Raw genomic sequence first — 25,206 nt, forward strand, 5'->3', positions numbered from 1 at the left:
TAGCCTTGTAGTGTTAAATTGAAGGGTTAAGAGAGCTGTGAACTCAGCTGCAGATTTTCTTGGCCCTCTAACCTGGAGTGGGGCATGAGATTAGTACTGATGCATTTTCCTGCCTTCCAAGGGTTTGGAATGGGAGCCTTCCATCTCACTCCCTTGTTGGCTGTCACCACCTTGCATATTCATCATTAGGTTTATTCTGTTAGCAAGGAAGTGTCTGATGCCAATTAAAATATTCATTGCTAATAAAATAGCAAAATGCAATGTTTTGAGAAATTGAGGGAACAGAAGGAATTTTCAGATATGTTTGTTAATGTTCTGGTCAAGCGTTGTCTCTTAGCTCAATTGGTAGAGAGATCTATGAAGGCCAAAGCAAAGTTTATATATCCTTAAAGAAACCTTTCCTATGGATTTTTTAAGGCTGTTTTGCTTGTGCTTTGTGAACTGACCAATTTCTTCCTTCTTTGTTTTTGTGGAGGTCTGCTTGACCTTAGTTTTTCATGTTTTGTTTCAAAATATTTTTTTCATGGATATTACTTTGTTTATACACTTCACAAAAAACAAAAGAGCTAATCATATTAAAAATAAACATATTTATACCACTATGTCTTGTTTTTTAGCCTTGGTCTAGAATGACATAAATGGCCAAGTATTTCGTGTTCTTTAAACATGATTTTGTGAATTTATTCAATGTAGATCTCTTGTGCAGATTCAAGACTTTTAATAAATGCAGTTGTCTGCAGCATTTGAGAATCAAAAGAACAGGACACAGCTAATAGTTCCATAACCTTGTAGGGCTGGTAAAGCTCAGATGAGAAACTACATTTTTGACATTTAATACTTGGAGAGTATTTTAAATGAACTTACAATGTGTGTCTCACTTTTAACAGCGGGGCATGGGGTGGCTTTAAGGTATTAAGTACATACTTTCTGAGAGGTGATTGAAGGGTATGCTAACATATTGTAAAAAATGTACATATCTTTGGATGAGAAGAGCTTTTGAGTTTGTTCCCTTGGTATTGCAGACAATCAGGCTGTATGCAATTCTTTTCACCTTGTCATCAACTTCTGACGTAAAACTACACTTCCTGTCTCCACTTCTCTTTAAAGGCTGATGTATGATGTAGAGTCTTTGTCTTTCAGATGGCATAGAAGTATAATTTTAATGTGCAACTTAGACACATTCACAGTTAGTTTATGATTATTATGTTCCTGCTCCAACATTGGCTTGTTGTTTCAATATCCCTTCTTTTTTCTTACCTTTTAACCATTTACAGTAACTGTAGAAAACAATTATATTTAATTTTTAGCACTTTTTTTTTAGGTGAAAGAAGGCAAAATTGCATCTTTTCTCAACTCTCCCTTGATCAGTTCAGCTGTCCTCTCTTCGTAATTCAACATGGATGTTCTTCGTGATGAACACCCTTTCATGAGTTTCAGTAAAGATTGTAGGAGGTGAACTTATGATTACCATAAACTTTCTGGCACATTGAATACCTGTTTTTGGAAATGTAAAGGTTAGTCACTGCTGGCTAGGAAGCCCAAGGGTGCATATTCAAGGGAAGCATTTCTGACTATGATTTGTTCCTTTGGAAAAGCAAGCTGGATGGAGATGACTTAAGAACTTTCAGGCATCTGTAGAAACTGCAGGATGTTCTCCAGAGCAGGAATGCTGGGCAGATAAAACTTGAGTAAGGATTTTTGTTTTAATAACAAGAGTTTCTTGAAACACTCAAGACAGGCGCATGGAATCTTGCCTAGTGTTTCTTCTTTCTTTATTTTTTCTTTGTATTGCATTTGGTTTTTATCTTCTGTTTCTGCAAGACTGAAAATCAGTTCTAAGACATCAACAGAATCATAGAATATCCTAAGTTTGAAGGGACAATAAAGATGTTGGTGTTCTAAGCAGTATTTTTTTTTTAGCTTTGAATTAAAGTCTGAGTGCACGATAGGCCTACTGGCTGGATAATGTTCAGATAGGCCATGTAGCTTGACCTCAAAGCAAGTTCCTTCTACTGATACTAGTCTAAGTTCTAGGTTTTGTGACTTAGCAAGGTTATTAAATGAACCACTGAAGTGTTTCATGATTAAAAAGAAGCTTTGTGCTGGTGGAAGGTTATCATAAAAATCATTAAGGTTGGAAAAGACTTCTAAGATCATCCAGTCCAACTGTCCACGTACCACCAATATTGCCACTAAACCATGTCTCTAAGTATCACATCTACCCCATCTTAAGCACCTCCAGGAATGGTGACTCCACCACTGCCCTGGGCAACCTGTTTCAATACCTGACTGCTCTTTCTGAGAAGAAATTTTTCCTAATACCCAACCTGAACCTCCCCTGGTGCAACTTGAGACCGTTCCCTCTAGTCCTATTGCTAATTATCTGTGAGAAGGGGCTGACCCCCAGCTCCCCACACCTTCCTTTCAGGTAGCTGTACAGAGCAATAAGGTCTCCACAGAGCTTCCTCTTCTCCAGACTAAACAACCCCATTTCCCTCAGCCTGTCCCCATAGGACTTGTGTTCCAGGCCCTTCACCAGCTTCGTAGCCCTTCTCTGGACATGGGTTACTAAGAACTGTCACTAGTATCTATGGTTGCTTTAATTTTATAAGCCACTTTTAATGTGTATTTATTATTGCATCCCTGAAAATGAAAGCTGTGAGGGGAAAGCCTGGAAATAAGTCCAATACAGAATATGTGCTTAAGGTATACAGTGCTGTTTTCCTGGCACCATAGAGGAGTTTGAGAGTGTATTTTGAGGTCTTGTAAAATCTTATTCATGTCTTAGTAAGTTGGTTGCTGGTTATACGTTTGGTTATTCTGTTAGAAACCTTGTCTTAAATGTAAAGGAATTTGAATATTAAAATGATTCTGCTTTTTGGGAGGTGGGGGTAGGAAGAGGGGAAGATTTTGCTTAAGGGAATTTCTTATTTCAGTTGAAACCACAAAACAGGTTACTAATTAGGTTGTGGTGCAGGAATACTCAAAAATGCAGGAATTTTATAAAGCCATTTGGAAACTTTATTGATTGTTTCCATTGAATTGTAATAGTCACAGCTTGCATCACTGATGATGATACTTTGAATATAACTTTGGCATGAGAAAGAGATGCTGGATTGAAAACAAAACAAATCCCTGAGCCGTTGGTTTAAAGAGTGTGTGTGCATGCGTGTGAGATAACACTTTTCTGTTCTATCATGAAGGGAGAGCCATGCAGTGTTCTTTGACAGTCCTGGGCTGTCTACCAATTAAATACAGTGGTGTGCTATTTGCTTACATGTGATTGCAAAACTCCAAGGTTACCATCTCTAGGCCTTCACAAGAAGATGACTGAGCTGTCTCACTTGGAGTCATTCTGTTCCACTTCTGCAAGTAGACTACTTTATTTGTAAACTTAGCATTTTGCAGGCCACAGTGTGTGGTAATCTGGGGCAATAATTTGGATGCTAATAATACTCTTCAGAAGTTGTTATTTATTAAACCATTTGACATTTAGGAAGAAGAATAGCCTGAGCCAACCAAGTGTTTCAAGTTCATTGCTGAAGAACATGCTACTGGTAAGAGTATTTAATTAGCAAACAAATGTCAGGGCCCCTGAAGGCACTAATGGGCCTCGCCATCCCTGCTCAGCCTCCCCTGGGTCCTCTCCTCACCTTTGTATGTCAGCCCAGGGGCTTGTTTCAGCCCAGCTGGAGCTGACAGACCGTACTGGAGTGGTGTTACAGGTCTGCCTGTTCCCAGCTTGCTCCCCGCTGTTACAGGCTGACCTGGTGTCTTCTTGTGCCTGGTGATGAGCACTAGACTGTCCATGGGACACAATTCTGTCACTGTGCCAATGACAGCAGTGTGATAGAGCTGCTTTCTCAATTGCTTCTTGTCTAGCCACTCATGGTAGTGGCCGAGCTGCAGCCACCTAGAGCATCTTTCTGTCCGAAATGGGGCCAAGGGCATTTTTGGTGACTGGGGACATGTTCTTGTTGAATGGATTACTGCAAAGCTGCTCGCTAAGTTTGGCTGTCTTAATGAGGGAAGGTGTTCAGTTGCTCTTGAGTTGTCAGAAGTGATGTGTTTAATGGAGCAAGTCCAAAGTATTGACTGTGGTGTAACTCGCAGTGCTGTCGTGTGAGGGTGATTTGCCTTTTTGCTTTGCTGTCCCTGTCTGTGACATGGAGATGTGACTTAGGAAGTGTGTTGTAAAAGTGGACTTGCTAAGTGCTTTTACACAGCCCTGAAAGTAAACAATTTATGTCTTTTTATCCTCACAGTTAATATCAAAGGTAAGAACTCCCAGTGATTTCAATGAATGTGGGATTGGACTCCTAGCTGATGTTTTATATTACTTATTTCAAATAAAGTTTTAAATTTAAGTGAAATAAACACTGTAGGATGTAACTCACTTTAATGAATAACTTCACTAAAAATTAATTTGCATATCTTTTGTTTCAGTTAGTAATAAGACTTGTTAAATAAATGTGGTAATTTGATTCACTGATCTCTCAGGTGCTTATTGTATTAGGTAATGGGCTAAGAGGGATCTTTCATTCACAGTGCAGGTCTGTTAATGCTGCTGTATTTATTCTGTTTAGTTTTGTGGGAATTGCTAGGATTATAAAAATGTAGTATTTGGTTTAAACGTTTTAATGACGTGTAAAACTAGGCTGTACCACTTTCTTGGTTAAGGTGGTGTGATGGGAAAACAGGAATTAAGAACATGGATCAGCAGCATATTAGGAGTACATCTGGGTTTTATTAGGTGTAAACTTCAGGGCAGGTGCATTTGGGCGAAATGTTTTTTGTAGTGTAAAAAAATGAGATTTTTTTGTTCTCGTTGAAATAACTTGTGAATTTTATTGCTTAGCATAGTATGCTGCTTTGAACTTTGAATTATGTGTCTGTAGATATATAGTATGATCTAGATTGAACAAATTAGGTAGATTATACTGGAGAAATGCTAGAAGAACTGCAATTTTTTTTTTTTCTCGTGTATGTGGAAAAGAAAATAGCATGGGAAAACATGTTAAAAAAAACAACAAACTATTATGTATCTTAAGCTGTTATTTTCCTCTCTTGTTTATTGTAATTAATTTAGAGGTTTCTAATCTGCTAATAGTATAACCCCAAAGAAAATGTTTTCCCATTCTTGTTCTGCTGTTATATCTGAAGCTAGCCTTAATGACGCCTATAAAATAGTATGTTTTTTTTAATATTATTTTATACTGTTCTGCATTGATAGCAAAAGACAAAGAACCCATTGAATGAATTATTTCTATTCATAGTGACATAATTGGTCATACAGACTTTCCTGAAGTAAGTAAATATTTCTTTGATTGGAATACTTGCTGTTGTATAATACATGGAAGTATCACACAGTAGTGTATCTAAAGAAAAAGCTACTTGAAAAGGATGTTTTAAGATACAGCGGATATATCTGTATTATTTTTTTCCATTTTTGCTGGGGAGCCTGAGTATACCCTGTTCCTGTTGTGTAGAAAGTCAGGGTATGTGACAAGGGTAAGTTACCAAAATAGCTGTGTTCTGTTAACAGTGTCCAGCTTATTTGCTTCTCCCGTTGACTGTAAATAAGTTTAGATCAATGGTCTTGCATGGTATACAGTATAGAAGACTCTTTCTCCATGAATTGTACTGAAACATTTCTCCATGCAAATAAGAAAGTAGCTAAAAATTAAGAACGTTGTATTTTCTTTGGATGGAGAGAGGGAATTACTGCAGCAAGATTTAAGGTTAATTTAGTTGAAATAGATTTTATGTGTTTTTGTCAACTGTTGTAGAACTCCACCTGAGCTATTTTGAAATTTATAAGAAAGAGCTCCTGAGAGACAGATCAAATGTACAAATGTGTTTTTCTCATTCAGATTTGTTTGGGAGGATTTGGGTTGAGTGTTGGCCATCTGTGGAATAGAGGAAAACGCACACTGCCTGTGTGGTGATGAGAGAATGGAAGGCGTGTGCAGTTTCTTCTTGCTTTGTCACAAATGTAATTTCAAAAAAGACTCTCTCCTTTTTAATATAGTACTTACTCTCCTCTATTTTTGTTGCTGTTATTGTGTTTGGGTGAGAAAAATAATTGTTGTGTATTAGGCAGGTAGAGAAAGCTGTTCTACTGCCATCTCTATGGGCTGATCCTGTCTTCCTGTCTGTGTTTTATCCATTTCTTAGGGAGCCAAGACTCTGTGTGAAGAAACTTCCTTAAAAACACAACTTAATTGTAATTGTCCCAGAAATCCATTGATTTTGCCTACTTAAAACTGACCATGCATTTAGGTGCTTGAGTCTAAAGGAAAACAATTTGGCCTTTTTGTTCATGAAATGTAGTTTCTCTGTCTCTGCTAACGCTGCAGTATTTTCATTGCCATGTTAACTACCTTTAAGACAGAAGGGAAAAGTTGGAATAATCACAGCTACTTTTTTTTTTATTTATATATATATATATTTTTTTTTTTTGGTGGAATGTTCCATGTACTGGGAATCCAGAGGTAATTTTAAGCCTTGCTTGACTCTCCAGTGCTCCCAGTGTGTTTTCCTCTGCCATCAGCAGCATGCTTTGTTAAGAGTTCTGTGCAGATTTTCCCTTGTAAAATTGTATTCTCAAAAGCCAAATCACACCTCTAATGAGTCTGCTGATCTTCCATCTCAGTTTGTTCTTGTATAAAAGGGGAGGTTCTTCATATATCCTCTGTGGATGTGTGTATAAATATTCAGAATTTGTTATTATTGTGGGAAGTGGGAAATCTTGTTCAGCATCACTGAATCAACCTTACCTACACTTGTCACCTTATTTTATTACCTTTTTTTATATTTTTGCTACTGGGTATCCAAAACTTATGTGGTGGTCTACTTATGTATTTCAGGAGGGCTGGGAAAGGGGAATAATCTCTTATTAATGGGAGTTTTGCCCGTAGGGTAAACCCCAGGATATTCTTGGCCTTCCATGTTATCGCCCAGGGCTAACTCCTGGCTCACATTTAGCCTGCTCCCCACCCGGGCCCCCAGCTTTATTTCAGCAGAGGTGCTCCCCAGGTAGTCAGTCCACAGTCTGTAAAGGGATGAGTCCAACACAGGTAGAGGACTACATGTCTCTTTGCTGAGTTTCATGAAATATCTGTGGAGTGGTGGTAGAAGGGGTCTGGATGTACGCTTCTTAAGCTTGAGGGGTTGAGCCTGCTACGTAGTTCAGTTTTGTATTTCACTGTTTTAGGATCTTTTGTAATTCTTCCTAAGTCACATCTAACTTTAAAACATTGTTATGAATTTGAATGTTATATACAAACCATTTTAATTTTATTTCCAAAACTTGGCACATATTATTAGTAAAATAGAGGAAGAGAAGAAGATGCAATGTTGAGCATGGTTAGTGGTTTATGTGTTACTCGTTCGCATGTGCGTATTTTTTTTAGTGACTTGGTGGTTTGGAGTGAGGTCCAGAATGCTACATTTCTAGCAAAGCAAAAGTGTCATGGTAGTGAAATGTTACCCGCATGCTTATAGTCTCTTGTGAGTGGAGTTGTGCCATTCTAGCCACTAGAAACTAATCATAAATATTGTTTTAATGTTTTTGGCTCTGTACCTTTCTTACATTTTACGTCAATTATTTCTCTAGGTATTGCCAGTCTTCTGAAGTGGTTGACCAAAACCTAAGGACGTGGAACACTGGTGAGTAAAAGAACTTCAGATTATATTATCTAGTATTTCCACATGCTGTCTACCTCTGAAGCTTGACTGCTGTTTGAGGGTTGGAGGATATGCAACAGGCTATTCCTTTTAAATATTTCTCTTTTTTGTGAGCACCACAATTCTACTCAGAGTATTCGTCTGATATTTTAAGCATCGATTTTAAGAAAGCAAAGAGGAGGTAGTGTCAACGGCTGCTTTTGATGAGTGAAATCTCCTCGCTATCCACCACCTTGAGTTAAAAAAAATACTGAACTTGAATGACTAAAACTATTTCAAGTAGTTTAATCTATGCTTCAGTAACATAAACGTGATCTGTTGTATTAAATGAGTGATACCAAATACAGACTTATCAGAATCATGGCAGTGTATACACTAAGACATATAAAGTCAGATCTTGTTCCACAATACATGGAAACCTAATGGTGAGTTAATAAATTACTGCAAGCTGATTTTTTTTTCTTTCTTTAACCCCCCAACCTTATGTCTATGGTTCTTAATTCCCTGAATTCTATCTGAAAATTATGGTGTCCTTTCTAAAGACAGATCATTTTGTAGGTCCTTTACATCCTGTGTGCTAGTTATGTACCTGCTGTGACTAAAAGGGAACATGGAGTCTGAGAAAGGACTTTAAAGATTTCAGTTACTTTTTCAAGTGAATTTTCTTTACTAATGTGTTTATAAATATGTTATTTGCACTTCCCTGACTGTAGAGCTAGGCTGGCAAAGAGAGCCTTATAAGTGCAGAGCTAAACACACCAAGTGTTAATAATCTTTAATAATAATAATAAAAATCTTTCAAAAAGCAACTGCATTTTTTTTGCCAAGAGATGGTTATTTGGAATAACATATTTTTCTATTCCTCTGATTTCCATAGCCAAGCCAGGACATGTGAAATACTTTGTATTTATGGAATCTTGTTTGATTCCAATGCTGTTGGCAGCCAATGTAAGTTTTTAGCACCCACAAATTCAGTTGTGCATGTTATTGACTCTGGTGACCAAGAGCAGAGAAAATGTGGTACAGTGAGAAACTCTTGCCTTGTCTTTGTCTTCCCTTTTTGCCCTTTATGACCTCTGAGAGTTGTATTTGAATAGTTCTTAATAACTAGAAGTGCTGTTTCTTTCAAACTTTGAAGGAACTTATCAGTTCAGGACATCATTTACGTTCGTGTAATTCTATTTTATTATCACCTTTCTATTTTTGCCTGTATTTTACCAGGAGAAGCACTTAAGTGAGTTTTAAGTGAATTTGTCAGTTAATTCTGCATACTTCCTTTTTGCCTGCTGTCTTAATCCCTCCTCCTAACCTCCCAATTCTCAGGTCTAAAGGGCTGTATTCATGGTGTCACTGGTGCACTTGTGGAGTGAATTGATAGTTCCTGTGCACTTTACATCCCCCTTTTCCTTTCTCCTCAGACAGAATGAAACTTGTTCTTTCCTTCTTCTGTAAGTGTTTCCCAGGGCATTCAAGAGTCCTAAAAAATAAGTCTGATGTCTACATTAGTTCATCTGGTACTCTGAAATAAATATTACAGATCCTTGCTCACTTTGAATGTACTCAGTTATCTAGGATAGTTTTGGTCATGGTGAATACATGATCAGAGTTGTTAGGAAGACTGAACAACATTAAGGTTCCTAGAGATAAATCCACGTTTTGCCCTTGCCCTTGCTCTTAAGTGTAGACTTATTAGGAGCCACAGTAAACTTCAGGATCACAAAGAACTAAGCAAAAAGGAATTCAGACTATGTTGAACCTCATTAACCACTCTCAACCTCACTGAGATACCCACATGTATACGGATTTATGTGGCTTCATTTGTCTGTGTGACAGCGTGACACGTTTATTCATGCTCTGTGTAAGTTAAGTGTTTCACAACACACAACTGTGCCACTGAGTTGAAACAGGTGTGTTAATCCAACAGGTACCACTCTGGTGTATGTAGCGTTTGATCCCATAAAAAGCTGAAGCTATTGGAAAGTTTCTTTACAGTGTACAGGGGAGAATTCTGGTCTGTGCCTCTTCATGTATGGGCTCTGTTAATACCATATGCCCATTCTTCAGAAGTCACTTGCCCCAGGTTTTCTGAAACAAAAAACTATCCTTCTGTCAAGCTAAACGTACCTATAGTGTAAGGGAAACAAAGAAAATACGTACAAGGTTTTTAAAAGTAACTCTAAAAAATTGCTTGTGACTGCTGCTTGTGGGTGACTCAAACGTGCTTAAAAGTAATCTTATAAACAACATAGTTCATGTGAAGTTACTTGTGATTTTTTACTGACATTTAATTGCATAACTTCAAACTGAAATCACTTCCTCCTTTACAGAGTGCTGATATTTGTTATTTTATGATTAATACCATAGCCTTTCTGGTGGGATGCTCTGATATGGGGCCCTGATTCATCACAGAATCAGAGGATATGCTTAAGGGTCATCAAAATATGGCTAAAATGCTGTTTGTTTAGAAACTAAGAAGATGAGTAAGTGCTTTGTTGAATGGGAAAAAGCTGAAGCACCAACTTTTCTTATGTTGGAACCTTGCTCATACTATGGACCAGTGAGATGATATACCACACTTTTCATAGCAGTTGCTAGGGATGAAAACTGAAGTGTGGGGATGAAAACTGTGTACTGTATGGTAGTTTGGCTGGCTGTGATAGAGCATAGACAGTTTATGCAGCATTATGCAACTGCAGATATAGGTATTCAGTCTTACAAGTTTGATGCTCTTTAAGAAGTTGCTAGTTAAGAATAAAGACACTTCTATTAATTTAAAATTGCTTCTTGGATACCTTTACAGGTATGACTAATTTTATAGTAATGTGCCTTGGACTAGTTAAGAGCTCTGTAGAGCTTAGCAACATAACAAAAATACCAGCACATGCGTTAAGAGCGTGAAACTAACTTAAACAAAGACCAGCTGTCAGCATTAGCAGATGGGAAGTCTGTGTAGAGGGATACATACAGTGGCGATGGTAAAATTGCACGGTTAGTAAGATTAGCTCTGTGTAGGCCTAAAACTACAGATCTAAAACTTGAAAAATGTGAAAACTACATGTTTTGAACAGCCAGCCTGTCCAGGTGACAATACTTACCTAGCTCTCATGCGTAGATCCCAGTTAGCTTTGGAGGATAAGAGTTGTGCTTCCAGCCTTGGAAACAACTGGGAGAAACCAAGGTAAAGGAAAGCAAGTAGAGTGTCTTTCTGAAGGCCTTTCCTTGTGTCCTGATGGCCCTCATAAGAAGGAAAGCCATAGTTTGCTCGTGGTGTTCCAGATGTCATCTTATCCATGTTTGAACTTCATCTGCCTCATGACAGTGTTTTTATGATGTAAGGGATTATATCTTAGGTTTTTAATAAAGCATTTTTAATAAAACGTTAATGGTTTTGATGTAATTGAAAGGTCACTGTATGTTAGTCCAGCATAGCTCACAGAGCTCACAGCAGAATACAGATCAGGACAGGGAATTGATTTTGTGGTTTTGTGTTTGGTTTGGGATTTATGGTTTTGTGTATATCAATACAGTTAAGTATTCTGTATATAACAGTACAGAGTCAGTTTCCACACCCCACCCCCCATCAAAACCAGAGCTGTAGCCAGTCTTGCAGGTTTTACTTGTTTTCGTTAAGAGCCAGAGTAAATAGGAAGTTATATATTTGTACTGCTTTTCCTATATGAGCTCTTTGCTGTGTGTGGGTGGTGGTGACTGGGGGGGGGGGGGGGGCGGTGCCTGTTTTTTATTTTTCATGCAATTGGTCTTTGTATGCTCCTTCTTTGGAGAACTGTAAGGTGATATTAAAACACTAACTTAAAACTGTGTCGCACCTCAATTTAATAGAAACAGAAATAGCAATAGGCCTTTTTCCCCTTTCTCCTCTCTGATGGTAAATAAAAGGAAACAGAGGTTGAGTTTCTAAGCCAGGAAAATCTGAAGGTTTGGAGTTCTTTCTTTGGGAGGTCAGTGGGAACTTTCAGATGCTGTAAACCAGGCTGAACTGATAATTTGCTTATGGAGTAACAAATACAATGGCTAATTTTAATTTTGTTATTTCTGGAATTTAGCACAGCTCTTGACATGGAGGTGCCATGCCGCCAACAGTGAGTAAACGGCAATTGCAGCCGCAGGAAGGAGTGTGGCATAGAGGATAGGGCTGCCTGTCATGACCCTCACATTCTATTTCCATGACTATTATTAACTTGCTAAGTGGTATTAGGAAAGTTGATTGTTTCTTACACTTTTTGTCTGTGTAGCTTGCAAGGTGCTTGCTTCAGATACTGTGCCGCAGTGTTTTTCACTGTTTTAATGTCTGTGGCTTCCTTCAGGTGCCATTGCAGTGCCTGCAGAATTTCTCTGATGCAGTGATACTAAGTCTCAGGGACTTATTGTGTAATGTGGAATCCTGAAGACATTTGAGTATCGATTCTGCCAGCAGTAGGCTAGTAATACTGTACAGACCATGGTTTAATGTTGCATCTGGACTTACGCAACTGCAGGCTGATGCCAAAAGGGGCAGTACTGCTTCAGCCTGTTCCTTCCCCTCTCTTGCATCAGCCCCCAGCCACAAGGTGAGTTCAAGGTAAGCAGCTGATTGAGTGAAAAAAAAATCTAACTACCTGGGAAGTAAAACTACATCAGATAACTTTGTTGGGCTGGCTTGTCCTGTGGCTGTGAAATTGCTAGATGTAACACAAGGGGCAAACAGGGAATAAGCAGCTGGAAGTAGGTGCAGAGAGGGATTTCAGGTTTTTTTTCTGCAAAAAGAAATACACCAGATGAGACATAGCATGAAAACGTGTGCTTTTTAAGAGTTGCATTTTACAACCAGGTTTTGAACATTCTAGAACAATGGCTTGCAAAGGACTTGACAGCTCAACTTCATTTCTGCTGCTGTTGCAGTCTTCACTGGAAGTATATTTTCAAAAAATTGCTTTATAATTGGCTTCACTGAAGGAGCAGTCATCTTTGTGATCCACACTGCATTTTCAAGGCATATTTCTGATGCCTAAATATAGCTTCCATTTTACTTCATTTAAATGCAAGTCCACATAATCTCTCATATTAAGCTGACAAAAGTTGCTCTTGATGTGATATATTCTGCAGACGTTGAGTTCATGATTTCCCCTTTAAACTCTGTCAAACAACTTCATTCTTCTTTGAAAATGACTTCTGTAATTGGAGTTGACTGTTTGAAGGGCACTTTTCACCCACTACCCTTTCTCTTAAAAATGTACCCACTATATTAGATTGGTTTCTTTGATCTTATTTTCTTTGTGAGCCTTGTGTAATAAGATCTTGTGTTGAAGGACTTGTCTTTGCCCTGCTCACCCTAAGTGTTTGTGAAATAAAAAGGGGTGAGGGGAAAAGATGAAGAGAGAACAGAAATGTTAAAATGATTTTGGAAGATATAACATTTAACTTTAATCAAAGAGCCTTTACCCACAGCCCACACATGGTGGCAAGGATATGAATATTTCCTGACAATTGCATTCACAGCTGAGGTCACCGAGTAAGTTCAATGAAGGAAGAGGAATAGTTCAGCCACTCGAAACGTGAGTATACCTCTGAGAATGCTGCAGCCCGACGGGGACCCCGGCTCCGAAGCCCTTGTATGGCTGAACTGGCCAATGATGTTGCTGAAACTTCACATCTGTTATTTCTTACTGCCCGCTTTTCTGGCAACAGCCAATCTTCATTTTTTCCATTATAGGCAGCTGCTGGAACTAAAAAGGGCTTGAGCTCATTTTCAGATGTGCTAGATAGACTGTTTTTTACCTTTCTCTTCCCCTCCTTCTTTCTACCATATACTATAACACAGTGACTTATTTCAAAAATGTGGGATCGGTGTGTTGTGCTCTCTAGATGTGTCTGAGGATAAGCAGATGTGTTGGCCTGTGCATGCAAATCAATTCTTAGGAACCATCATAACCATTATCATTTCTTAGGAACCATGGCTTAGGGCCATCGTAAATTCTGGAAAAAGATATTTTTAAGAATAAGCTGTCAGTGAAAGAATTAGAAGAAATCTGTGTAGCTTCAGTAGGACTGATTTTGAGGAATCACCACTATTTTCATTGAATCATACTTTCTACACCAGATGTGATTAGGGATACCTTGCACAGAAAGCAGCACAGCGTGCACAGTTCAGTGACAGAGCCAAGTACTTTATGTCCAAGGAGAACCAAACTGCTTAAAAGAAGTAGTTCCTTTTCCATTTCTTGAGACTGACTGACCCTTTTTCTCTGTCCCACAGAGGAATTCTTTTCTTATGTCCTCATGGCCCTTTTTAGCTTAAGCTGTTGGAGCTGTTAGATTGCTTTCCAAAGCTGTTGAAAGGAGGGAGACATTAGGGACTCTAAGCAAGCTTGCAGATAACCTATTGGTGGCTGTTCAAACTCATGTGTCTGAATATATTGTGGAATCGAAGCATAGAAAGACATTTTTTGCCAATAAATTTATGCAGGCAAACTGTGAAAAAAGTATTCATTGAGAGTTAAGAACTGATTGGCCTGGGCTGTCAGGTGAGCAAATGTTACTAGCTGAACTTTTTACAAATAACAGGTAACCACCAAAATACCAACTTCATTGATTTTAAAACAGCACAAGATCAATGGAGGTGTGATTTAATCAAGGACAACTGTTAACTGATGTTTGTGGGTGGGAATCCCTGACCCAAGTCCTGTGCTGTGATCAAATGATTGCAGTGCTGTATAGGGCAGAGCTGCCCTCAGCCCAGCAGTTGGAGCACCGTGGGTAACACGGAAGGATTTAGAAGGAAGAACAAGCAATGGTGAGTGAATGTGATTAACTTTCAGTGCAGTGGCACAAATGGGAGGAACAGATGGGAAGAGGTGAAATAATGTATCAGACCAAAGTGGAATATCTTCTTATGCTATATATACTTCCTAAAAAGCTTAAAGATGCCCATGAAAGGGTAGTGTTGTAATCAAAATTTGCTGTAGGCCGATGATTTTCTTTTGTTTTGCACTTTTCATGTCATATCTTATTTATTTATTTCTAGTAAAAGCATAATAGTTTTGTGTAGTCTGTAGAAGGTTGCAATTGTCCTTGGCTGGATCACTTTTAAATTCATGTCTTGGACAAATAATACAGGAAGATAAATATTTTCGTAAGGCTTCTTTTGGGGGTAAAATTTAATGCAGTAGAAAATGAAAAACTGAATAGTCTCCAAAGACTTGAAGATTTTATTAAATGAGGAAAAAATCCTTCCCTCCACATAATTTTCTCTGTGTATAAATATGTATTTTGTGCGTGTGTATTGGAAAAGCTTAGTCTGAGAATAACAAAAGGAAATTCTATACTAGGTTGAAAACATCTATTGAAATACAAGTAGTTTTCCAGATTGTGTTGAGCATATTTTTCTCTGGAACTTGGATACAGTTCATATCCCTTCCTGAAACTGTCAAAACTGTACATATGTCAAGACAGCATTGTATTTAAAGCACTTAAACATTTTCTGGGTCTGCCTCCCTGGCATTTGCACCAACCCATCCTCTGATGATTGGTTATAAGACTGGTTTTGTTCATTACTGATTTTTTATTGTTGACTGGTTTCTTGGTAGCTAGAGGGACTCTACTTTAGAAGGACTGCTAGCATATCAGTTCTTGTGACATACAGAAGGGATACTGCTTAGTCTGTAGTTGCAATATCTAAGGGAATCAAAATACAACTGACCAAATGACATGACTGTCCATTGAAAAGTCCTCATACCATATATTTTTACTTCTTTTAGTCATCAGGCTGTGTACACACTCCCTTCTAATTAAAGGAGGTCTGTGAACAGGAATAGTGTGCCCTAACTTTCATTACACTTCAGCAAATGCTTTAAAAACTGATCACTTCTCTTTTAGGATAGAATTCAACTTTTTTTGATCACTTCTTCTTGGATCTGGAATTAACTGTAAAACAGAGTCCATGATAAACATCAGTTTCCTGATCCCCAGCCTTGAATGTTAGGTACAGGAAGGTCTATGGAAAGGAAGTTTAGCAAAGAGAGGAAACAAATCTACATGAGACATCAGCTATGGCAGTAACTTTTTAGCATTAAGAGTAATGTTTATCTTTATATTCTCAAACCATTTTCATAGTTATATGCTGACAGGTCTTGCACAGACATATGTAGAATGCAGTCCTGGGCAGAATTTGGCCTGTGGTCTCCTTTAGTAATATATTACAATCTGTTTCTCTAGAGATTGCTGTCTGCTTGTAGCACAGAATCATAGAATAACCCGAGTTGGAAGGGACCCATAAGGATCATCAAGTCCAACTCCTGGCACCGCACAGGTCTACCCAAAAGTTTAGACCTTGTGACTAAGTGCACAGTCCAATCGCTTCTTAAATTCAGACAGGCTTGGTGCAGTGACTACTTCACTGGGGAGCCTGTTCCAGTGTGCGACCACCCTCTCGGTGAAGAACCTCTTCCTGATGTCCAGCCTAACCTTCCCCTGCCGCAGCTTGACACCGTTCCCATGGGTTCCCCCTCACAAAGAAGCTGTAGACTGCGATGAGGTCCCCCTTCAGCCTCCTCTTTTCCAGGCTGAACAGGTCCAGTGACCTCAGCCGCTCCTCATACGTCTTCCCCTCTAGGCCCTTCACCATCTTTGTAGCCCTCCTCTGGACACGCTCCAACAGTTTTACATCCTTTTTGTACCGTGGTGCCCAGAACTGCACACAGTACTCGAGGTGAGGCCGCACCAGCGCAGAGTAGAGCGGGACAATCCCTTCCCTCGACCGACTAGCAATGCCGTGCTTGATGCACCCCAGGATACGGTTGGCCCTCCTGGCTGCCAGGGCACACTGCTGGCTCATATTCAACTTGCTGTCAACCACAACCCCCAGATCCCTCTCCGCGGGGCTGCTCTCCAGCATCTCGTCACCCAGTCTGTACATATAGCCAGGGTTGCCCCGTCCCAGGTGCAGGACCCGGCACTTGCTTTTGTTAAACTTCACGTAGCTGGTGATCACCCAGCTCTCCAATCTGTCCAGATCTCTCTGCAAGGCCTTTCCACCCTCATCTGAGTCTACAACTCCTCCAAGTTTGGTGTTGTCGGCAAATTTTCTCAAAACACAATTCATCTTGTCACTAGTCTTGTGTAATGTTAGTGCCATATGATTTGATGTAAAACTTCATTGCACTAAAATTATATTCATGTTAATTTTAAAGTTAAGTGGAATCTAAAAATACTAACTCAGTCCAATACTAGTAGGCATGCTAATAAATTGTTGAAGTTTACAGTGTTGGTAATTCTAGTGGTCTGTGAAATACTGTGCCATGCACTCTGGATATCTGATTTATTATAACACTAATTCAGCTTTTAGGACCGATTAAATAAATCATTCTAAACATAAAAGTAGACAGGCACTCTTTTAATGTTGTGTTTCCCATATCTCATCTTGGCTTAATGACCTTAATAGAAATGAAACTTACGGAAGTTTAGGTATGGGTGGGTGTGCATATGTGCAGATTAGAAAAACTTGATTTTGTCCTGTTTATTCATCTCAGCTATAGTATTAGCTGCTGAGACACTTTCAAAGGTACATGTTTTCTATGCTAGAAAATGGGAGGAATATAAGAGGCTTGCAAACTTATTAAAAAAACATGTGGTTATGATGTAAGACAGCGTTGGTTCTATTTCTGTCTCCTTAATGTCGTAGTATGACATTTAGTAAGCCGTTTGACTCTGCTTTGGTTTCCCATCTGCAGTACTGGTAACATTATCACAACATGTATACAAGGGGTCTCAGACATTTTAGAATGGACTCTTTCCTGCCCTTCTCCCACAACAGCTTTGTCTGTAAGTCTACCCTGGGCTTCCACACACTGGTTTATCCATGTTTCCTTGAATCTAATAGTAAAAAATTATTCTACCTTCGAATAATGCTTGTATCCCAAGCTCCAGTGATGGTATCCTTCAAAGGTATGATCTAGCCTATTCCTCTGCCATGCTACTGAAGTTCTGCCATCTCATTTTCCTTGGGCTACTCACAGCCATCACACTACCTGGCCAACTGTGTAGACCCTTAACTAGGTAGGCCATTTCTTTTTATAACTTTGTTTTTGGTACTCTGCATGTGCAGATACCCTCTTTGGGAAGAAGTGCCCCTTCCAGGTTGACCAGGGAGGTGGTGGAGTCACTGTCCCTGGGGGTGTTTAAGAAAAGGTTGAATATGGTATGTAGGGACATGGTTTATTGGGTAATATTGGTAGTAGGAAGATGGTTGGACCAGATAATTTGGAGGTATGATTCTGTGATTCCTCCTGTAGGCCAACGCCTTATAGCCCAGGCCCAAAGCCAGTCTAGTCCTGCATGTCCTTGGGAGAAGTGCAGCCCCGCTTGCCATGCTGCACCAGTTTGTTTCAGTTTAGAGAAGTTCAAGAAAGCATCTGCAGTCATCACCAAGGGTGCAGTGAGAAGGGCAGTGTGTTTCACCCCATCATCTCCTATATTCTCTTCCTGCCTACAGGTCTTCTGCATGACTGCTAGGAAGAAATATTCTCCAGGGAGGAGAGGAGTTGCAGTGGCTGGTTGTAATTTCCCCTCCCCCATCTGAGATTTTCTGCTTTTTTGTGTCATTTTTAATAGTGGATGTGGGAGTTAGGATGAGAAGTACAAAAACATAGTTTTTAATGTTTTTTTTTCTCTCCAGTCTGAAACATGACTGTGTTGTTCTATGTCTGAGCATCATTTGTTTTCATTCATGTCTGTCATATTCTGATGCTCTCATGGTGGGTGTGCATTACTGTTGTGCCCATCACAGCTGCCCTGTCACTCTTTATTAATGAACCAGTGAAAAAATATGAACTGTGCCAGTGGCGAAGATGATGTTCATGATGAATTAAGATCTTTCTCTTCTCAACCTTGGCTCCACTATGAAAGAGTTCAGTCTAGGCAGAGCAGAAATGAAAATGAGCTAAGTAAATAAAAGCTCAAAGGAAATAGACTAACTTCGTAAAAAATCATGGGAGATGATCAACCTTATTAAACTGATGTGAAATGACATTTAATGACATGATTGTCTAGCAAGGCCATAATTTAAAAGCTCTTTCTGAGCCCAAAGATGTGTGTAGAACCTCAGTGCTGTTTTGAAATGCACCTGGACACAGAAGTCAGAATTTCATACTTACAGAAAGCCTGTCAAAAATCTTGAGCATTTTCAGGTATTTGAATAGCTTTAAAAGAAATCTTATTACATTGGAGCAGTTTTAATAATTTTACCTGTTGTGGTGTCAAATAGCTCTAGTTACTGGCAGTAACATTGTAACGCTGACTGAGTTCGATTCAGAGTTGTTATGAAGTATAATTAAGACACATTTGAAGTGTTTGCAGTCATTGGAGGAAAAGAGTTATTTAACTGATGAATTCTTGGCTGACATTATGGAAAATGTAGTAATAGGTATCCATAATTATGATGGTTTCTCAGGAAACATCCAGAAAGAGGAGAGAGAGGAGGGAACAAAAAAAAAAAGATTTCAGATACATGGATACATAGGTCCTGTTCAGCAATACCATTGAGAAGGGAGGAGTTTCTGCATTCCCTTATGAATACCAAAGCCTCTACTTTTAGAAACATTCCTGTTTTTAAAGGTGACTCTGGAATTTCACAAGGGTAGGTGGAAATTAGAGAAGCAGATGAAGACCATGAATAGCAAATGAAAGGAAACAACAACAACAAAAGCCGGTAGATAGGGATTTCGTAGAGAAACAAAGATTAAAAGTTTTTGATTCCCTGGCTCCCACAAGCTAAATAATGCTTGTTGTTCCTACTATCTCCCACTCCCTAGGATGTGAGGATGTGAGCTAATAAACTCTTGGGTGTCCAAGTTTGAGGCTTGTAATCTGTTAGGGTATTACAAGAATTTCTGAGGAACTTCTAGGGGTGGTGGTGTCACCTCAGTACAGCAGTAGCCCTAGTTGCGTAGGTAGCATAATACTGAGGTAGAAAGCATAGAAGACACACAGCAAAAATATTTTGCAAAGAGCTTCATGAAATTGTTCTAAAACTAGGCTGTAGAAAGGAAGAGAAATTAGCTGTACAAGAGATGAATCTGTCACACTGGAAGAAAACTGCCAGGTTTGCTTGCTTTCTCAGGCTGTGAGATGTTCTGACTTAGAGATCCGAAACTTATGATGAAGTGTTAGTTTCCTTATACTGGATGCTGATGATACAGAAGATATTTTGGCTCCTACTCTGCAAACCCATATGCATATATCATAGGTGTATGAGAATTCCATCTGAAATTGAGAGTTATGTATGACTGTGCAGAGACACAGACATAAGTGTCTGTGGAACTGTGGCTGATACTGTGCTGGATATCACTATGTTCTACCTTCTCTCTCTCTTTTGGATAAAACGTTACTTACAATTTAAATTCACTGAAGTATTCTATGTAAATGATGAAATGAGTTTGCTCATCTGTTGCAAAACTTCTCATTTTACAAAAATATTTTGAATCTAAACAGGGACTTAGATTCAATTTCTTTTCCTTATTAATACATACTAGCTAAAAACTGCTCTTGTGTCATGGAAAAAATACATTTTTGTTTATTTTTGTTTTGTCATGATTGTGGTCCTTGTACCTTCTTCCACGTTTGTTAAATTTAGTGACTAGAGAAATGTCTCTCCCCTGCTTATGATCACTGTAGTGACAGTAATGGCACTTCAAGCTCAGCCCAATAGCTGAGGCCATCAGCTTCATTTAGGGCTTGTTTTCACAGCTTAATAACTGGATTTCAGTGAGCAGCACTGAGTGGGGTGCAGTCCATTTTTTCTGCTAACAGCCCAACTTCAGGTATGTAAAATTTCTTTCCTTGTTGCTCCCTGCAACAACAGGTTTAATTGTTTGGAGGCTCATAGAGATCAATTAGATTAACAGATGTTAAAGGGAGCCAGTTTCAGGTCTTGGTGTATGAAGAAATTAATTTGAGACAACTTGTATAAGAGCTTGCTGACACCTAGGTGTTGAGTGTTGGGCTTTGAGGATGTGGGTACCACCGAATTGCATCACGCTTCTCCTCATTTTTCTGAGACCAGATGGGGATGCTTGTAGGAATAGCAGCCAGAGCACAATTGTACTTATTTTAGCAAATAACAATGTACTCTAGGAGCTCATCATTGGCTGAATCTCTTACTGCATTCAACTCTATGGAATTCTTAAATCTATGCTTACTTGAATCTGCTTTGCAGAGAGCTTTAACGCTTTCAGTGTTGGAAATGGGGACAGGAAAACCACTTTTTTTCTGTGTTCCTCTATTGAATTTAACTGATCGTTGCAGAAATATTCAGAGGAGCTGAATTTTAAAATGTATGCTTGTATTGCAAGCACCTCTGTGCTTTCCCTCCCACCTTCCAACTTAGGCCATGTTGATTCTTATTACCACCATATGTATCTCAATTAGCATTTGAAAGGTCTTGAAATCATGCAACAGGATAACGTTTTTTAACTATATATTTTTACTGTTACTATTCATTAAATTTATTTGTTGACCATTTTAGCTTGATACAGTGGTTATTTTTTTTATTTATTTTTTTATTTTTTTCCTATCCCTGGAATACTACTTCTAACAGAATTAGGAGATTTTTTTCAAAATTTTATGACCAAAGCTACTTATATGTGAACAGTAGGAGTAAGAAGTGTTGGAAAGAAGGACAAAAGTGAAGGGAGAAGAAGGAAGAAGTTTTCAGGGACAGAAAAGGCATGAGTGTTGTTTCTTAAGGCTATAGAGTTAGTAAAGGGGAGGAGAAGGGAAGCAGAAAATTTAGCTTCATCTGTGTTCTTGATGTTTTTGACTTGTACTGGCTTATTTGTGGGTGGAATGTCATAGTGTTGCTGTTATAAGCTGTCAAACAGATAAACATTTGTTTTTCTCTAAAAGAAAGAAAATAAGAGTACTCTCGTTAGTGAAAGTACGTAGCAAAGAGGACATGTTGGAAGTCAAATATGTGGGTCTTAGTGTATTGTTACCTAGAAATTATCATTAGTAGATGAAAAGCACTTTTGTAACAATCTCTTGCTTTTTTTGCAACCAAATCTGATACCCACTAATCAGGCATGTTACCAGGGCTGTCACCTGCATGCTTCATGTACAGATGCATATATGTAAAAAGCAGATTCCTTTCGACCTTGCAGCAGTAGTGAAATCATAAAATGTAATTGTAGGCACCATTGCTGAGGTTCTTAAATATATGACTCAAGCAAAACACCACATATGACTCATGATAAAATCACAAGAGCTGGAAATCATTTTAGCTCCCTTAGTTTTGATTGATATCGGTTATAGTTGCATATTTTGTTACAGGATCATGCTTGTAGATTCACCTAACAGCATATTTTTGTGGTGTTATCCATGCTAATAAAAAGGAAAATAATATCATCAGGAACTGCACAGTGGTATTTGGATAATGGAACTTTGTTTTCTGTGCCAGGTGATGAAATTGTAAGTATTGATTTAAATAATTATACCTCATCCTTCACTAAGGGACAATATTAGTTTGCATTCATATTGATTAAACAGAAGATACTAAATAATGTGGCACAGATCTTTGCAGTTTAATTCATTGGAAGCTTACGTTAAATGTCATGTATTTAATAAAAGGATCGCTTTCCAAAACAGGTCCATAAAACTGAGCTTTCAGTTTCTTGTGACTATTTCTATTCTTGTCCTTGAGAAACAAGAGGGAGTCAGAGTAACACTCTTAGATGAAGAGAAAATGAGTGTATTTTCCACGTGAGCTTAATGTGTAAATTTATTCAATATTTTTAACTGCTTGTGTGTAATAGTCCAGTTTCCTAGCTGGCGGAGGGTGCGATGATGCAGTGTCTATTGTAAGAGTCCAGCAATTTGCAATGTGTCTAAACCAACTGGAATTATATGAAGTTATGTATTTTGTCAGATTTTCCAACCAGGGTGGCCTAATCCACCCAGGTTTAGGCATTTTGAAAAAGTTGGCTGTGTTCAGATTGGAATAATCAGCACAACTTTAAGAGTTGTTACACAATCCACCTGGATTTAATGCTTGAAGTGAGAAACAGCTGTGGCTTTTTCAAGGGCTATTCCTATGATGTTTGTGTGCATGCAGTTAAGTTTGAATGTAGGATGAATATGTCTGTATCTGTAGTAAAACTGGCACATCTCTTGTCCACAGTCCACAGAAGGTAGGTGAAAAACTCCTGTTGGTTCCAGTGAGCAGTGAAGTCTGTGTTGAAGCAAACCTTATTCTAAACTACTCTTCTAGAGCTTCACAGAATATGGCACGCTATTAGAAAAAGCATGTGAAAGGGTTCTTACTAGGACATTACCCTGTAGTTTTATTTCTTTCACCTCATTATATTTGAGGTGGTTTTTTTCACCTCTAGAGTCTACAGATTACGGGGGTTAAAACAAGCCCAGAGAGAAAAAACAGGCCCAGAGAGAAATGTCAAAGCTATTAGCTTCAAATGTTTTAGAAATGCTTGGAGAAGAAGAGAACAGAGATAGAAAACAGCAGATAAAACTTGGACCTTTTGTTATTGCCCAAAAGCAGTGTTTTTTTCTTTGAGACATTAGTGTATTTAGATGGAAGAATCTGTTGAATTGCAAACTTCTCCAATTCTCCTGCTTTTAATTTTTAAGTAGTTTTGGGTTGTTTACAACGAACGACTTCATTTGTTTAAATTCTGTGATTTGAGGAATAAGAAAGAACTAATCGGACTCAAATCTGTTTCTAAAAGTCATAACTGTATATATACTATAACTATATAACTAGATATTTCTATGGCATAGTCTAGAAAAAAGTTGAGTAAAACTGTTGTTCAATCTAAATTTATGATAACAGACTAGATTTTTTATGCCGTGGAAAAGTTATTTAAGCAGTGGTAGAATGGAGTTGGTTTGATGTTTGCTGAAGTGTGATGAAGTACATACTGTAGTAAAGAACTTACTGTAATTAAATGGATGCACAGGTCTTTGTGATCTTACTGTTATTATTTTGATCGTCTTCTGATAACGGTCTAGACTGAAAGTTTTTCAGCTACTAAAGCATTTTGCTGACTTGTTTATGATGGCTTGCAGTTGCACAATAAGGGCTGATGGCAGCTATGCTGATTAATGTACTGTCTTCATAATTTTAACAAAATAAGATGCAGTGTCCCAAATCATCATCATTATCTGTAATTCCTAAATGTTAGCACTAGTGTTACCTAGTACTATTACTATCTATTGCAGGACAGAATTGCCTGCTTTCTCCTTTTAAAAGGTGAATTGAATTGTACCCCTTTGTTCCAAGGAGGAACACAGCTTGTGGAATATGGCAGTCCTCAGTAGCTGACTTCTCTTTCCTAAAGAACTAAAAGCTAAGGGGAAAGTGCAGTTTTGCAGAAGAAAAAAAGAAAAACTTGGGATTCTAAATGACACAGACATTTTGGAAGTTGTGTGCAGCATATTGAATAGTACTGAAAAAAGAGTAGGTTCCAGCCTTTCTTAGCTGAGTGGGAAGCCTTCCTGCAGAGGTATTCAGAGAAAGGCTTTCACTGTTGTTTAACTTCTGCTTTTTTCTCCCATTTTCCCCTATGGAGTTTGCAGTGTTGTAGAAAGCATAAATTATGTAGCTTCTGTCAGCACAGTATTCCAGCACAGTATTTTGTTTACCCATAGCTGCCACCTTTGAAGTGCAGAGTTGCTTAATGCAGTTCTTTGTTGTTCTGTTACAAGCTGACGTTTGCATACTACAAAAAATAATTAGTACCCAAACAATTTTAGGTCTCAGGAACAATATGTAATTCTTTTTCCTATAAAGAGGGTACTGTTGTGACTGTAGTGAGAGGAACAATTTCTGTTCTGTGGTGGTCTAGGACTGCAGATGGGACAGGCAAGCGAAGCTAGATCTGTAAGTTAAGAGAGATTCCTCTTGAGAGTGAGTGAAAGGTTCATTGTCTTTTTCCATCCTGGGATTAATAAGAGAACAGTAGTTCTTGGCAGAGCCTCTTGTCTCAGGCTATAAATCTTACCATTATCCCCTCTCACATTTTAAAGATGATTTTTAGCTCATAAAGGGAGGGAGAATAGAGTGGTGCTGAGAAGATGGAAGGCTGATGGATATGCTCTTACAGCAACAGTGTGAATGTTGGTCACCAGCAGGTAAATGATACTTGTTTGGAGAAGAATATTGTGCCAAAACTGTTTCTGAAATGTTCTTTCGTCAAATCTCTTCCTATCATGCATGAAGTAGTCTCCAGAATAGTTTGTAGTTGTTTCAACTTGCTATTTGCCAGCTGATGCTAGCCGATATCAAGCTGATGAAGAATTTTCCATTAACTTTTTTTAAAATCTGAAACTTTGTAAAATCAGTATTTTATCATAGATGTATATGACAGACTTAGACAAGCATGTAATTGCTTATGCAAACAAAACATTAATTTGTTCCAAAACAGCTAACAGGGAAGAAGCAGGTCCCCATTTCTTGTGAAAGCCCTGATTTGTGGCCTTCTTTACCTGTATTAGCTCAAGATCTTGAAGTTT

General features: G+C 38.5%; 1 protein-coding gene across 6 annotated transcripts in view; it reads left to right on the top strand.

Moving 5' to 3' along the window:
- The window catches only part of LHFPL2 (LHFPL tetraspan subfamily member 2), a 139,322-nt gene that overhangs the window by 71,986 nt on the left and 42,130 nt on the right, over nucleotides 1–25,206 (top strand). For 3 of the 6 annotated variants that reach the window (XM_035553555.2, XM_050716386.1, XM_050716390.1), the window contains exon 2: nucleotides 7,619–7,671. The gene's annotated coding sequence lies outside the window, so the exon portion shown is untranslated. Of the gene's footprint in view, nucleotides 1–3,496; nucleotides 3,558–7,618; nucleotides 7,672–11,822; nucleotides 12,269–25,206 lie in introns of those variants that run through there. The other 3 variants (XM_035553556.2, XM_050716391.1, XM_050716393.1) reach the window with 3 other exon arrangements.

This window comes from Cygnus atratus, chromosome Z (assembly GCF_013377495.2).
Source record: "Cygnus atratus isolate AKBS03 ecotype Queensland, Australia chromosome Z, CAtr_DNAZoo_HiC_assembly, whole genome shotgun sequence".
Lineage (NCBI taxonomy): Eukaryota > Metazoa > Chordata > Aves > Anseriformes > Anatidae > Cygnus > Cygnus atratus.